General features: G+C 39.8%; 1 protein-coding gene across 1 annotated transcript in view; it reads left to right on the top strand.

The window, feature by feature from the left end:
* LOC124606051 overlaps positions 1-17,361 on the top strand; it is a 285,569-nt gene that overhangs the window by 167,909 nt on the left and 100,299 nt on the right. The gene's annotated exons all lie outside the window — the stretch shown is intronic.

Below are 17,361 nucleotides of genomic sequence, written 5' to 3'. Positions count from 1 at the left end.
GTAATAACAGATAAAAATAAAATGTTTATAAATCCAAAAAAAGTTCAGTCCATAAGTTTTAGTAAACGCAATAAATAATACAACAAAAATCAGCTTAATTTTTCAAGGAACTCCTCGACAGAATTGAAGGAGTGACTCATGAGGAAACTCTTCAGTTTTGATTTGAATGTGCATGGAGTACTGCTAAGATTTTTGAATTTGTGTGGTAGGGTATTGAAAATGGATGCAGCAATTTACTGCACACCTTTTTGTGCAAGAGTTAAGGAAGTCCGATCCAAATGCATGTTTGATTTCCGCCGAGGATTAACCGAGTGAAAGCTGCTTGTCCTTGGGACTAAGGTAATATTGTTGACAAGAAATGACAGTAAGGAATATATATATATATATTTTGAAGGGCCAATGTCAAAATACCCAGACTCGTGAACAGGGGTTGACAGGAGGTTCGTGAACTTACACCACTTATTGCCTGAACCGCCCATTTCTGAGCCAAAAATATCCTTCTAGAATGGGAAGAGTTACCCCAAAATATAATACCATATGACATAAGTGAATGAAAATAAGCAAAGTTGACTGATTTTTGTGTCGAACAATCACTCACTTCAGATACCATTCGAATAGTAAAAACGGCAGTATTAAGTCTTTGAACAAGATCGTGAACATGGGCTTCCACGACAGCTTATCATTTATCTAAACACCTAGAAATTTGAACTGTTCAGTTTCACTAATCATATGCCTGTTCTGTGAAATTAAAAAGTCAGATTTTGTTGAATTATGTGTTAGAAACTGTAAAAACTGATTCTTATTGTGATTTAGCATTAGCTTATTTTCTACAAGCCCTGAACTTACGTCATGTATTGCACTATTTGAAACCAAGCCAATAGTGCACACAACATCCTTTACTACCAAGCTAGTGTCATCAGCAAACAGAAATATTTTAGAGTTACCTATCATACTAGAGGGCTTATCATTTATATAAATAAGGAAGAGGAGTTGCCCTAACACTGATCCCTGGGGCACCCCCCACTTGACCGTACCCCACTCAGACCCCACATCACAGCCACTATCAACATTGTGAATAATGACCTTGCAACATGCAGCTTTATTTAAGAGTTTGTGACTGCTGGCATCACAGGCAAACAATCTACCATACAACCACACAGCCCATTAAAAAAATTAATTTTAATGAATTAAACGTGTTCAGCAAACTTCAAAGTTGATTTTCTTGGAAATTTGGGAGAGTTGCATTGAACCGCTTTGATGAGTTCTGAACTTCAGGCGCCATATATATAAAAAATTACAAAACACTGATTGCTATGTAGTCCCCCTGTAAGTGCAGTTTGGCCAACTAACTTAATATGATGTAGTGTGAGATTTGCAGAAGTGTCTCCTTTTTCACCCTGTTGCTGCTTGACTTGCCTCCTTTTCCCTATGTGTATGGGCAGTACAACATTCACTACTTCTGTGACTAATCTCTTTCTTGCCTAAAGCATTTGCACACCCTAATCTACAAAACATGGTACATAAATGGAGCATAAAATGACATATGGTACACAAATGGAACATAAAATAACTTTTGACAAAAACTCTCTGTTTCCCTTGTAGTCATCATACCTTATTGTTCACTACCGCATTAGTCACTAACTTTACTTTCATAAGTGCACTGGGTAATGTACTCCTGATCTTCCTTGGGTGTCTGGAAGAAGTGCTATAATTACCTAAACATTGATTAATGACTGCTAAAAATAGCATAGTGCTGATTATTACACATTTAAAACAGTATGTAAACATGTTTCATGTTGTGCATTCAATATCTTATAAAAATGCACAGAACTGAAAAGATAATTAAAGTGCAGCTAGTGCTCCCCCCCCCCCCCCCTCCACTCCCCTGCATTTCCTCCACACAACCCTTACTGTGCCAGTCATTGCAATTTGGACTTACTTGGTTACTTTTTATATCATTTATACCATTAACATATGACAGTGAAAAAATAACAAAAACTTTCATTAAGTTGTTATTCTTTCATGTGTGACAAATTCGCATACTTCATTTCTATAAAATGAGGAATGAAAAAGTTCAAAAATTTGCCAATTTTGGAACTGATTACAACTTTGATGTTTTTTTTCGTACCCTGTTTGCATGTTAGAATTTATATCTCTTGAGAGAATCCATATACATACATTTCAGTATAAGTGTTGGGCATATTATCTGCATAAGGATTTAACAGCTTACAGAGTACATAATTAAATATTTAATATAACTATGTGGTTAATGTTTAGTCTATACTTATTTATACACTTACATGAATTTTTATGCAGTTGCATGCAGATATAGATGAATTATGTAGAAATAGTTTCTTAACTAGTTTACCGAAGATTTTTTTAGTCACATAGTTCAAAAACAGATTTTATTAATTAAGAAAACACTTTTGATAGTGAATTCTTTAATGTATGATATGCTGTTGTCCAATAATACCAATGTATTTCTAGGTGCTTATTATGCTACATTTAGTGTGTTAGGGAATGAAGGTATAAATTAAAATAATTTTTTTAAAAAAAAAACACCCTGCATCCTGATTTTCCATGTCTCCCTGAGATAAGAGTGAGATGAAAATTACACAGCTCAAAGGTGTGTGAATTCCTAAGGGACCAAACTGCTGAGGTCATCAGTCCCTAGACTTACACACTACTTTAAACTAACTTATGCTAAGAACATCACACACACCCATGCCTGAGGGAGGACTCGAACCTCCGACGGGAGGTTCCGCGCAGACCATGCGGCCACTCCGTGCAGCATACACAGCATTATTCCCTCTGTACAGGAGTAATTTTAAGCCAAGTTAATTTTAAGGTAGTGCCTTTCAAACTAATTATTAGTGGTCATCAAGATGGTGGTGGCCATTAGAGAAGCTCCTGGATTTGAGAAAGAACACCTGGAGCATATGAATAATTTCCTGGAAGTTAGTTGGTGATTAGGATCAGCCAGTTAATGGAGAATCCCCCCAGAACTCACTGGTAAGACAGACATTCTATAGAAACTGCCATTTAGGGTCGCAATAGAAAATAGCGCCTATCCTGACAGTCCGCTGTTTTCTCGCTGGGACCAAGTTTTAAAATAGGATCCAGAAGGGTTACTCAGGCTCACCCCTTTTATTGATATCCTGGAGCAGGCAACACGTGACATCTGTGTCCATCATCGAAGACCTCTTCGACAGTCACCGTCAACATTCAGCACAACACAGCAAGATGCTAAAGCCCACAGGCTAAGTAATAGGCTGTCATGTGCCACTGTTGCTCCTCATTGTTAAAATTTTTGTATCTCTTGCTCCTCTCAGCCTTGTAGGGGGTTCATTGGTTATATTTTTGTCATTTTTATACTAATTGATGGAAAGTCCTGGATAGAATAATGACAACATTATGAAAAGAATAGATTGCTTCTAACCATAGAGGAGACATTGATTCGCAAACAGGTACAACTAAAATATTACTATAAATTAAGATTTTAGGCAAAAAGATTTTCTGAAATTGAAGAAATTGAAAACACACACACCTTCACACAAGCACAACTCATACACATATGACCACCACTTTGGGCCGCTGTGGCCAGAATGTGAACTGCAACTGCAGCTTATGAGAGCAGCAGTTTGACATGGATGATGATGCTAAGGAGGAGGCTGGAGAGGGAAGGGGGAGGAACAGGATAGTAGGGGTGGAGGAAGGTGTAGCGCTGTATGAGCAGCAAGCAGGGTCATGATGGGGACAGGGTAGTGTTGTTGAGTGCTGCCCTTTAGAAAGGAAAAACCTGGGAGAATTGTCACAGGTTAATCCTCATACCACTGAATAGATGAATGTCAGTGTTGTTGAGAAACGGTTGAATTCATTAAAATTCAACAAAGCTCCAGGACCAGATGGAATCCCTATCAGATTTTATGCTGAATTTGCAGCTGAGTTGGCCCCTCGTCTAACTATAATCTATCAGAGATGCGTCAAACAAAAAACCATGCTCAGATCTCGGAAAATAAATCTACAAGATGGGTAGTAAGGCAGTCAGGTAGATGCAGTATTTCTTGATTTCCAAAAAACATTTGACTCAGTACCACACTTACACTTATTGTTAAAAGTACAATCATATGGGGTATCATGTGGAATCTATGACCAGATTGAGGACTTTTTTATAGTGTGCATGCAGCATGTTATACTGGATGGAGAGCCATCATCAGATGTGGAAGTAACTTCGAGTGTGTGGGACCCTTGCTTTTCATGTTGTATGTTAATGACCTATATACAATATTAATAGTAACTTCAGACTTTTTTTGCAGATGATGTAGCCATATGTAATGAAGTACTGTTTGAAAGATGCTGCATAAATATTCAGTCAGATCTTGATAGGATTTCAAAGAGGTACAAAGATTAGCAACTTGCTTTAAATGTTCAGAAATTTAAAACTGTTCACTTCACAAAATGAAAAAAAGTAGTATCCTATGGCTATAAATTAATGATTCACTGTTGAAGTCAGCCTACTCATACAAATACCTCGATGTAACACTTTATGGGGATATGAAATGGAATGATCACATAGGCTCAGTCATGAGTAGTAGACCTCAATTTATTGATAGAGTACCGGTCGAGTGCTGTCAGCCTACAAAGGAGATTGCTTACAAATTACTTCTGCAACCAGTTCTGGAATATTGCTCAAGTGTGTGTGCCCCATACCAGGTAGGATTAACAGTGGAAGTTGAACACATACAGAAGAGGTCAGCATGAATGATCATGGGCTTGTTGGATCTGTGGGAGAGATTCTGGCAGACCCTTGAAGATAGATGTAACTGTACCAAAAAAGTCTGCTACAAAGTTTCAAGAACTGGCCTTAAATGATGATTCTATGAATATACCACAGCCCCCTATGTATCACTTACACATGAGGATAAGATTAGAATAATTACAGTGTGCAAAGAGGCATTCAGACAGTCACTTCTCCCTTGCTCTGTATGTGAATGGAACAGGAAGAAACCCTAATAGTTGGTGTAGTGGGACATACCCTCTGCCATGCACGTCGCAGTGGTTTGCAGATTATAGATGTAGATGTAAAAGAACAGAAGGTGAAAAAAGACTAGTGGGGGGCCTTGGGGGGGGGGGGGGGGGGGTGTTACAGGAATGTAGGATATATTGCAGGGAGAGTTCCCAATAGCACAATTCAGAAAAGCTGGTGTTGGCAGGAAGGATCCAGGTGGCATGGCTGTGAAGCAATCATTGAAGTGAATGATGTTGTAGTGGGAAGCATTTTTAACAACAGGGTGATCTAGCTGTCTGTTGGCCACAGTTTGCAGTGGCCATTCATGTGGCAGATGGCTTGTTACTTGCCATGTCCACATAAAAAGTAGTACAGTGGTTGCAGCTTAATTTGTAGATCACATGATTGGTTTTGCATGTAGCCTTGCTTTTGATGAGATTGGTTATGCGTGTGAGCAGACTGCACTAGTTGGTGGTTGGAGGATGTATGAGACAGGTCCTGCGCGTAGGTCTGTTGCAGGAATATGAGGCATGGGGTTGGGAGCAGGGGTGAAGTAGGGATGGAGAAGGATATTGCATAGGATTGGTGGGTAGTAGAATACCACTGTGGGAAGGATAGTGAATATGATATTCGTCATTTCAGGGCATGATGTGAGGTAATCAAAACTGTGTCAGAGAATGTGATTCAGGCACTCCAGTCCTGGATGCTACTGAGTCATGAGAAGAGTGCTCATGTGGCCAGACGATGGGTATGTGGCAAGTGGTAGGTGACTGGAGAGACAAGCCACAGCAAATCTGTTTCTATACAAGTTTGAGAAGGTAATTTTGGTCTTCTATCCCACCCAAGGCACCCATTAGTCTTTTCCCTTCTCTAATTCTCTCTTTTTTTGCTCCCCTGCCAACCCTCTCCCCTCCACAGCCCCGCTCCCAAACCTCCAGACCATACCTAGCAACACTATCCTGACACCACCACGCCCTTGCACCATGCTCCCAAAAGCGGTACTACACCTTCCCACCACCCCTACCCTGCTATTTGTCCACCTCCCCACCCCAGTCTCTACTTTATCCTCACCACCCTGCTTCTACCAACACATGCAGTTGCAGTCTGCAGTCTGGCCACAGTGGCCAGAGAGAGTGGTCATGTGAGTTGGATTGTAATTGTATGTGTGTTTTCTACCTCAGAGGAAGACCTTAAAAGCTTAGTGTACAGCAGTCTCTTCATTGTTCCCTCTATATGATCAACAGCAATTTATGCTTTTCATAATATTGTCATTATTGTAATTGGTGCTTGATAACATGTGTATTTGTTACTGAACACTGCTGCACTCTTTCCTCCTGATTTCAGTACTTAATATTCATTTTCTGTTGCTTTGTAAATTTTGAGTGTAGAATATATTGCAGTGGAGGAATCAAATTTCAGTTCTTTCCATTGTTGCTGTTGTGGTACTGTCCTTCCTGATCACCTGCATGTCCACGATTTCCTTGGGCCAATCAGTGTTCAAAGTGGCTGCTTGATTCACATCTGCAAGCAGAATCAAGTTGTATGTGTCCATGGCCAGACAGTACAGCATCACCTCCATTGGGTTCCCATTGTTAAAGGCAGTGGGGGCACATGAGTTATAACAACATACAACATAATTGCAATTTGTACAGAGTGATGTACTATTTGCTTCTCTCAGAGCCATAAACTATGTAATTAGATTATGTCCATGTATTAAGTCCAGTAGTAGATACAAGATTATTATCATATGGTTCAAATGGCTCTGAGCACTATGGGACTTAACTTCTGAGGTCATCAGTCCCCTACAACTTAGAACTACTTAAACCTAACTAACCTAAGGACATCACACACATCCATGCCCAAGGCAGCATTCGAACCTGTGACTGTAGCGGTCGCGCGGTTCCAGACTGTAGCACCTAGAACCGCTCGGCCACTCCAGCCGGCAAGATTATTATCCAAATAAATTTTCTGAACAGACGTTTTTATCTTCTACATACCTTCAAACTGTATTTAACCTCTTACATGTCTTAAAGATATGTAGGAGATACATGCAGAAAAACTATATTGTGTTCGATTGTTCAGAGTAATGTGGTATTATGATGCCCGAATTCAAGGATAGGAACAAAAGAACAAAGTAATGAGAAAAGGCATGTGGTTGATGGGTAAAAAAAAACACACACACATACAAGCACATGTCCATGCAGACATGTGGACAGAGGAAATAATTATGCCAGCTGGGAAGGGTATGGTATGTGTGCCAAATACACAGACATAGAAGAGGAAGAGACAAGTAGATCTTCTACAAAACTGTTTAGACAGACATCTGTATCTACATCCATACTCTGTAAACCATTATGAAGTCCATGGCAGAAAATGCCATAGTTAGGGTTTCTTCCTGTTATATCTGTGTCCTGAGTGCAAAAAGGGTAACTAAGTACATGTCTCTGTGCCTGCTGATTTCGTGTTCTCATTCCCTGCAGGAGTGATACACTGGGAGATGTAGTATGTTCCTGGCTTCCTCTCTTAAATGTAATTCTTGCAACTTCATGAGAAGGCTTTCATGGGATAACTAGTTTCTATCCTCCAGTATCTACCAATTCACATTTTTTAGCATCTCCTTGTTGCTTTCCCATGAGTCAAACAAACCCGTGGCCACTCATGCTGCCCTTATTTGTGTACATTCAATGTCCTATTTAGTATGTGTCTCACCCATTCAGACAATGTTTTGTGCTGGGTTTTGTGAGCAGTCCCCTCAGCAGACTGATTGCATTGACCTGGTATTCTACCAGTGAGTCAAAAGTCGATCACCTGCTTTACCCACCACTGAGCATATGTTTTCATTTGCTTCATATCCCCTCAGTTGTTACATGCAGGTGTCTGTGTGTTTGTATGAATTTACTGACTCCAGTTATGACTACAGATATTTTAGTGATGGGATACTACTTTTTTCATTTTATGAAGTGCACTGTTTTGTATTTTGGAACATATAAAGCAAGTTAACAATCTTTACATTACTTTGAAAACTTATCGAGATCTAAAACAATTCTTCTGCATCTGCCATGTTATTAATATATACAGCATGAACAGCAAGGATTCCAGCACACTTCCATGCCTGAATTTACTTCTACAGCTGTTGATAATTCTCCATCCAAGGCAATGTGCTGTGGCCTCCCTACTAAGAAATCCTCAATCCAGTTCACTTGGTACCCCAGATGATTGCATTTTTGTTAATAGCTATTGTTTGGTACTGACTCAAATGTTTTTTGGAAGTCAAGAAATATAACAGCTACCTGATTGCCTCAATGAATAGCATTAACGATGTCAAATGAGTAAATGCAAGCCTAGGGCCTCTTTCAATTTCAATTTCAATTCCATTGATCGATTGTAACTGCTTCTTAACTCCACTGAAACTTAGTATCTGTATTACTGATCTTTGCAGTGATGCAAGAATTAAAATGGGCCAGTACTCTTGGAACCTCCTTTGTAAAGGATCATTTGCAAGTGGAAGTCAGCTTTTTTACTTTTGCTTTTCTTCACGCAATTTCAGTAGTGCTCATTCATGAGTGTATGGACTCTTTAACTTTGATGCTACTAACAGCCTTTACATATAATCAAAATTTTTGTTTTGTGAGAAGTCTCTCAATAAGATTCTGCTGTGTTTGTCATTGAGGGTTTTACACATCTTTCCTTCAACAGCCAAACACATTTCATTCAGCATCTGTGTGTCTATAATCCTACACTTTTTCTGTGCTTTTTTACAGTAGTTTGACACTTTTAAATACTTTCTTTACACAGATTATGTCATAAAGTATCCCTCCCATCTTGAACTGTTCTACTAGGTATGTATCTATCCTGTGCTCTGTCAATTATACTTCCAAACTTGAGGCGCTGTTCTAATGCTGCCCCGTGGGACATGGGGCCTGCAGACAGCCTCCAAGAAGGACGACTGTAAAATTACAAGGAGGTAGAATGGCTCTTCAGTGCTTACGTTCAGGAGCTAAAATCCCAAGTACTATCTGTTTGAGACATTTAAAAATAGATTTTCTGCCTTTAACTGTGTCTGCTGGAAGACTCGAAATTTTGCACCTGGAAAGTATGTACTGATCGTCATTCTGGACCCTTGTAATTTCACAGTTTGCTCAAGTGAATTCTTGTTCTGATATGCATGTGAGAGAGAAGAAGATAAATATGATGGCAAATGGAGTACATTGGTGGGATAGGATATGAGTGAGGCTAAATATGACAGAAGGTAAAACAGTAAGGGGGAAGGAGGAGTGAATAGAGGTCAGCGAAGAATAGTGACTAACAGAGGTTTACGATACGAAGTTTCAAAAATGAAGGATGCTTGGGAGGGGCTCCTCCCACTATGTTCACCTATGTAGTTTGAAGTAGCTTCTGTTTAAGATTGAGGATTCAAATGACACACTGATGCAGGTGCTGAAGTCGATGTTGTGGTGTGCAGCATGTTCAGAAGCCAAGTTTCTGGTTAGCCATGGTGTAATGTTGGCAGTGCATGTTTGTAGAGAGTTGGTTAATTATCTAGTCAGCATACATTGCTGCACACTAATTGCATCAAAGCTGACGTGTGATGTGACTGGATTCACATGTGGCCCTACCTTTGGCTGCTTGGGAATTACTTGTGACTGGACTGCAGTGGAATATACTGTGGTAAAGGTTTTGTAGCTTGATCGGGCGCAAGAGTGGCATTAGCATGGGCTAGTATATCACTTTGGTTGCCTAGTATATCACTTTGGTTGTGTGGAGCACGGAGTACAACTCTGGGGGCTGATAAAGGAGTTTAGGTAGGATATCCCTCAGCTCAAGAAATAATGAGTGGCAATAGAAGCCCTGGTAAAGAATATGGTTGAATTTCCCCAAGGTCTGGGTGGCATTAGGAGTCAAGGGAAGAATTAGTTGACAGCTGGTTCACAGTGGTTGCAGTAAATTTGTTTCTGAGTTAGTCAGGCAGAGTATTGTCTGTCTGTAAAGGCTGTGTCAAGGTCATCAGCACTTGTGGATAAATCTTGCTTACTATTGTTGGGGTGATGCTTATGGGTACCGTTGTATGGGAAGAGTTTTTGACATTAAAAGGGTTACAGCTATCTAAACGGAATTTCTTAGGCTAGTTAGCATGTTTCATACTGACACAGGGTATTAGACTTCATAAAAACCTACAGTCTTGACTTCAACTATGTCTTCAATACCTGTTCCATTTGACCCCCTCCCCAAAATGTTCACCATTCTCCCAATGCCCATGATTTAGTATGCCCCAGTCCCTGATGGTCTCAGTTGGCTTCTTACCATACCCTCTCCCTTACCATTTCACCTCCTGTGATTTTCCACCCAATTCCTCCCTTGTCCCAACATTTCACTTCACTTTTCCCTGCAACTCTCTCTCTTTTTTTTTTCTCCCCCTATACATCTCCTAGAACCCAGCATCCTTTCTTGCCTGACTAGGCAATCATTCATAAACAATCTTTATAGATATCGTTTTTGATTATGTTCTGTGTTTTTGCTCTCAAAACCTAAAACAATTTTCTGAACTTTTGTTCCTCTGTACCATTCTTGGATCTCTTGCATGTGATTGACTGTCATTCCTCAGATGAATGCCATGGTCTTTGTAGACTGCCACATCTACTCTGTATCATTATTTTAAGTTGTGAGATGATAGGTGCTGCAGTTGAAGAACTGTAAAGTGGAGGTTATGAATTCTAATAAGTTTACATGGTTCAGATTATCTTCATGAGTGTTCTTTGAGAGAAGAAGAATATGTTCCAAAATTAGGTTTCATTTTGTTTCTTTCCCTGTGTCCTCGTTGTGCTGTGAAAGTCAGTACACTTCTCAGTTTGGTACAAAACATTATTATAAAGTCTAGATTTCTCCATTTTTTGTGAAAGGTGGCCAGTTCTATAGCTTTTGTTGTCTCACTACTGATTTCAGCAAACTATGTATATTTTTGTATTGTTGAATATAACAAGTATTATCAGAATTAATTCCATGTGGAAACAGATGTCACCAGCAAAAGTATTTATTTCAAGTGGTAAAGAGTACAGCAATCAGTTGCAAATACTGTTTATTACAAATCAAGATTTCGGTCACTGTGTGGCTATCTTCAGTGCTAAAAGACAGATAAAACAGATAAAAAACCAGTCACAATAAGGTAAAACACATGTATTACTATATATACAGTTAGAGAAGCTAAAACAGATAAAAAAACAGTTACAATAAGGTAACACACATGTATTACCATATATACAGTTAGAGAAGCTTCACAGATTAGTCAGTAATAAAATACATACCAGGTCATGCAAGTTAAAACATTACAATCACTTATATATACACATAAACGACCCAACTGTACTATCCATGTCAAAGGTCGAGTTCACATTTTCTTCACAGATTTATCTAAGTTGTATTTTAACTATTGTCTTTGCTTTTGTTACTTGGAATTTGTCAGGTATAGCTAATTGTAGTTGTAACCTGTCCAGACCTATGCACTGCTATGCATATTATGTGCAAAGTTTATATAACATTCAGTATGGCAGCTTGTGAGCTAATGAGCTGACAAGTTACTGTGGAAATGACTACATAATAAGTTATGTATATTTCATTGTTTGTAGTGTTTTAACCCAAAGACTTTTCTGATTACTTCTCTTTGTCTGTCATCATTAAGCCTAAAGATGACCACGAAATACAGGCCACACTGGCTGTCTTCTATAAAAGAAGCACTGTGATATTGACTTGATAGTAAAAAGTTTTATATATTACTGAAATCAGTGAGCTCCACAATTTAACTTTGTTAAATTTCAGGATCTCAGTTTGGTGATTAAATGACCCAAATATGTCACCCAGCTAGCTATGTCATATAGTTTTATATGTAAAAGCAAAGAGCTGTAGAGAATACTGCATAGTTTATTGTATAATTTTAGGATAATCATCCTCTCATTACATCCTTTCTTTGTTCTTCATGGTGTTCACTTCTCTCATGTTTAACATCAATAATATCAGAACTATGGGGAATTAAGAAAATATCTAACAATAGAGACCTGCTCATCCCTTTCCATATTATATGCCAATGTAACATTAGTAATCAGGCTCTTCAGATCATGAATTACGTAAGAAATATTTATTCTAGGTAAGAGAGTAAAGAAGTCAGTGCACCATAGAAAGAAGACAACAAGGTATGTGAATGGAAAGGTAATTTGCTCTGAACTGTTTTTTATTAAACATTTTTCACACATTCCAAAATTTGTGCTTGCATGTTTACATATGATCTTAAATTGCAAATCTAAATTAATGTGCAAACACCAAGTGTGAACTGTGACTGAAAGCATAACATCTTGTTTGGTAGTTTTGGTGTCTCATTTGTGCAACTAGACCATTCATATAAGTATGAACATAAAAAAGCAATGAGAAAATTTCTTGACCTAGCAGTGAAAGACAGCATTTTTTTATATTCAGTGCACTTAATATTTCAACATAGTCTTCCATTAGGTCAGTGCCATTATCTAGGATTTCCCCAGGAATTTCATTCCTTTTTACAATGTCTTGAAGGAGGAGTCTTCAGGGACAAGGAAAAAGTTTATAAGCAGAACCAGCCACTACAGGCTACTTGTGAAAAGTATGCCAACAACAAATTATTACTAAGCTGCTCATGCTGATCATTATGGAAATTACTTTGTATACGTTTATGTATATTATAAGAAAAATAGCAACTTTGAAACAATCCTTTGCTCCTCGTACTCAGTTGCTGTTTTAGCTAATACTTTAAGTTTCCAGCCAAAGTGTGGAACATTGGAAGATCAGAAAATTCTCATCTACAACTCCCATAACCTGGCCACTGGACTCAAATGTTTTCCAACCTAAACATTTATTTGTATGTGAGAATATGGAGAACTCAAAGGGTGTAAGGACTTTAATGAATAAAGTCTTGTGAATGAGGTTCATATTTTAATAAATAATTGATTGAAGATAAAACGCGCTAACACACACACACACACACACACACACACACACACACACACACAGAGATAGAGAGAGAGAGAGAGAGAGAGAGATTAGGCAAGGGGAGAACAGATGCAGGAAGTGGAGGGCGGTTTGGGAAAGGGTGATTAATGGCTCACAGGGAGACAGTAGGTGTATGAAATAGGAATAGGGGAGAGAGAGGTAGGCAGTGCACAGGATGGGAATGCACCAGAGCTGGTGAGTCCATGCAGTGCATGAGGGTGATGATGTGGGACTAGGTAACAGAGCAGTGGAAGAGAAGGCTGTGGAGAAGATGGCGTGGCTGCAGGGGGTTAGCAGAGATGAGGGATAGGACGATTATAGGACTGAAGGTTGTGGTGTAAGGATAACTACCCTTTACATTGTTCAGACTAGCTGGTGCTGGAGAGAAAGACCCAGGTGGCATCAGTGCTCAAGCATTCAAATAAAGCTTGTTTCCAGCAACATGTTTCACCACTGGTTGGGTAACTCTGCTTTTGGCCATAGTTTGGTGGTGGCCAATCATTAGGGTGGACAGTTGATTGGTGGTCAAGCCCACATAAAATGCTGTACGGAAAATTGCAGTAGTGCTAGTTTATAATATGTTTGCTTCCACAGGTGGCCATGACTCTTATGGGATAGGATAAGCCTGCAGTGGAGATGGAATAGGATGTGTTGGATAGTTGGATAGGACAGGTCTTACTACTGGGTCTTCCGCAGGGATATGACACATGTGGTAAGGGGTTGAGAGCAGGTGTGGTATAGAGATGGACAAGGATATTGTGTAGTTTGGGTGGGTGGTGGAATGCCAGTTTAGGGAGGTCTGTGAGTATGAGTCCATAATTTCTGGACATGATAGTTGAAGCCCTGGTGAAGGCTGTGGTACAGTTCTTCCAGTCCAGGACAATCTTAGGTGATGAATGAGTGTTCATTTGCAGGTGGTTCTTGGGGGTGGTGGGATGATTAGTGATGTGTGAGGATACAGCACGAGAAATCTGTTTGTGGGCTGGATTTGGGAGATAGTACCTGACTATGAAACCCTTAGTAAGACCGTCAGCATACTGAGCCAGAGAATCCTCATCACTGCACGTGTGTCATACTATGTGGGAGTGATTTTTTAATGTGGAAGGGATGACAGCTATCAAAACACAGATACTGTTGATGGTTAGTGGGCCTTATTTAGACAAAGGTATGGATGGAGCCATCACAGAGGTGGAAGTGAATGCCCACAAGGGTGGAATGATTGGCTGTGGAGGACAGACGAAGTGAATTGGACAGAAGTTCACTGAGGCTTTTTGCAGATGATGCTGTGGTGTATCGAGAGGTTGTAACAATGGAAAATTGTACTGAAATACAGGAGGATCTGCAGCGAATTGACATATGGTGCAGGGAGTGGCAATTGAATCTCAATGTAGACAAGTGTAATGTGCTGTGAATACATCGAAAGATAGATCCCTTATCATTTAGCTACAAAATACAAAATAGTAGGTCAGCAACTGGAAGCAGTTAATTCCATAAATTATCTGGGAGTACACATTAGGAGTGATTTAAAATGGAATGATCATATAAAGTTGATCGTCGGTAAAGCAGATGTCAGACTGAGATTCATTGGAAGAATCCTAAGGAAATGCAATCCGAAAACAAAGGAAGTAGGTTACAGTACGCTTGTTCGCCCACTGCTTGAATACTGCTCAGCAGTGTGGGATCTGTACCAGATAGGATTGATAGAAGAGATAGAGAAGATCCAACGGAGAGCAGTGCACTTTGTTACAGGATGATTAAGTAATCGCGAAAGCGTTACGGAGATGATAGATAAACTCCAGTGGAAGACTCTGCAGGAGAGACGCTCAGTAGCTCGGTACGGGCTTTTGTTAAAGTTTCGAGAACATACCTTCACCGAAGAGTCAAGCAGTATATTGCTCCTTCATATGTATATCTCGCGAAGAGACCATGAGGATAAAATCAGTGAGATTAGAGCCCACACAGAAGCGTACTGACAATCCTTCTTTCCACGAACAATACGAGACTGGAATAGAAGGGAGAACTGATAGAGGTACTCAGGGTACCCTCCACCACACACCGTCAGGTGGCTTGCAGAGTATGGATGTAGATGTAGAAGATGCTTAGACTTTGGAGGAATGAGAATAGGTTATCTTAGCACTGGGTCCAGATCATTAAATGAAAGTTTTGGCTAAAATTTAACCAGATTGATTTTTTAACTGACAAACAGCATGGGCATCGAGACGAAAAGCTACACAGCTGAGTCGTGTGACATCTCCCCTCTCCATTCACACAACTCATTCATCTGCCAGCCCCTTAATTGGGCCATCAGACCATATATCTGCCCTGTCAAAAAATGCTTAGCATTTTGAAAGACCAACAGGTTAACGTGAAATTTTTAGCAAAACTTGGAAATTCCACCACAGAGGCTTGTTATTTGTTGAAACAAGAGTGTTGTGATGAATGTCTTCCACATACTGTAGTTATTGAGTGGATTAAGCAGTTCAAATAGGGATGAGAAGAAACTGAAGATGAGTCATCTCTAGGGTGACCCTCAACATCAACAATGGACAAAAATGCTGAAAAAATTTTAGATTTAATGCAAAAACACCATTAATAGAATATTTGTTTGGTTGTTGATATTGTAAAAAACAACAAAGGAACAGTTAGTGAGATTTTATACGAAAATTTCTGCATAAGGAAAGTTTGTTCAAAAATTATGCCCAAGAACCTGATGCCCACCAAGTTGTTTCTGGCTACGCATGGTATTCTTGTATTCAAACACCTGCCCTACTTAGTAGATCTTCCTCTGTGTGACTTTTTTTCCATTCCTGAAAGTGAAACCTGCACTGAAAGATATGGGATTTGAGGCAGCTCAAGCCATGAAAGAAAAAGCGATGGACACCAAAAAATGCTTTCAGAGCTGTTTCAGAAAATAACATCAAACACTGCTTTGGGCAGTATAAAATTCACATGGATGATGTAAGATCGTGAAGGTGATTATTTTGAAGGGGATAATGTAAAGTTGTGAAGAAGTAAAAATAAAGAATGTTTTATCCCTAATCCACTTACTTTCTTAGCTAAATCTCAAGTCATCAATGAACCTGACCAGACAGAGGTTTTATGGTTATGAAGGTTTCCTTTAGATGACCCATTAACAGATTGGCATAGGAAGGTGTGATTCACATCCCATGGCTGTACTGCAGACTTGTTATGTATGTTCCACTCAAACAAATGAATTAGATGTATAAAAAATGAGGTGGTGAGTTTGTAGTTGGAAGGATCCTGGGAAATATATAGTGTTTGATATCAGCAAGGCCATGGATTTGGGTGTAGGGAGATGGCATCAACAGTGACCGGTAGAGACAGGGTACTCAAGAGTCACTGAGGGAAATTGTTCACATCTGTAATATGAGAGGCAAGGCTGCAGGCAATTGGTTGGAAATGTTAGTCAACAAGAGCAGGGATTATTTCCATGGAACCATAGTAGGGTGTCCAGGGTTACTGGGTGTTAAGATTTTTGGACGTGTGTAGAAGGTAGATATCATACCCACTCTCAACCTTTTCACATATCAGTCATATACCAGTGGAAGATCCAGGTGCAATACCTGTCCAACTCAACCACTCAACACCTTCTATTCCAGAGCCATCACAGGCTTATTCTATCCCATCAGAGACAGGGACACCTGTGAAAGCAGCCATGTCATGTACCAGCTCTGCTGATATTTCTTTACAGTGTTTTATGTGGGTACGACCAGCAGTCAACCTGAATGAAGAGCTACCACCAAATTGAGGCCAAGACTGGAGGTGACCATCAAGTGGTGAAACATGCTGTTAAGCACCACATGTCATTTGGTTCCTTTCCCCTAGCACCACCTTTTCTGTACTACACAGATGGGAGCTATTCTTGGAATACATCCTGAAATCCTCCTGCTAATGTCCTGTACTCACAGCCTCTTCCTCATAGTCTTCTCTCCCTCTGTTCTGTCACCCCGTCCCAATCCACTCCCCCATGTCACTGTCATCGTGTGCTGCATGAACTCACTGGTTCCAGTGTCTGTGTGCTGTATTCCTATTCTGTGTACCTACTGCCTCTTCCTCCTATATTCCTTTCTCGTACAACTGTTGCCTCCCTCAGAGCAACTGGCTACCCTTACTGAACTCTCCCTCCTGCTCCACACCTCTTTTCTTCCCTCGTAAACTTCAACCAACATAACCCTTCACCACAGTCGGTCTGCTGAACTGCAGGCCCAACATTGTGCATTCAGACAGCACAGTGTTCATATACATCTACATCTATACTCTGCAAACCACTGTGAGGTGCATGGTAGAGGATACGCCCCACTACACTGTAACAGAGGAGCATAATT

The sequence above is a fragment of the Schistocerca americana genome, chromosome 3, assembly GCF_021461395.2.
Source record: "Schistocerca americana isolate TAMUIC-IGC-003095 chromosome 3, iqSchAmer2.1, whole genome shotgun sequence".
Classification (NCBI taxonomy): Eukaryota; Metazoa; Arthropoda; class Insecta; order Orthoptera; family Acrididae; genus Schistocerca; species Schistocerca americana.
This window is presented reverse-complemented; position numbering and strand designations above follow the sequence as displayed.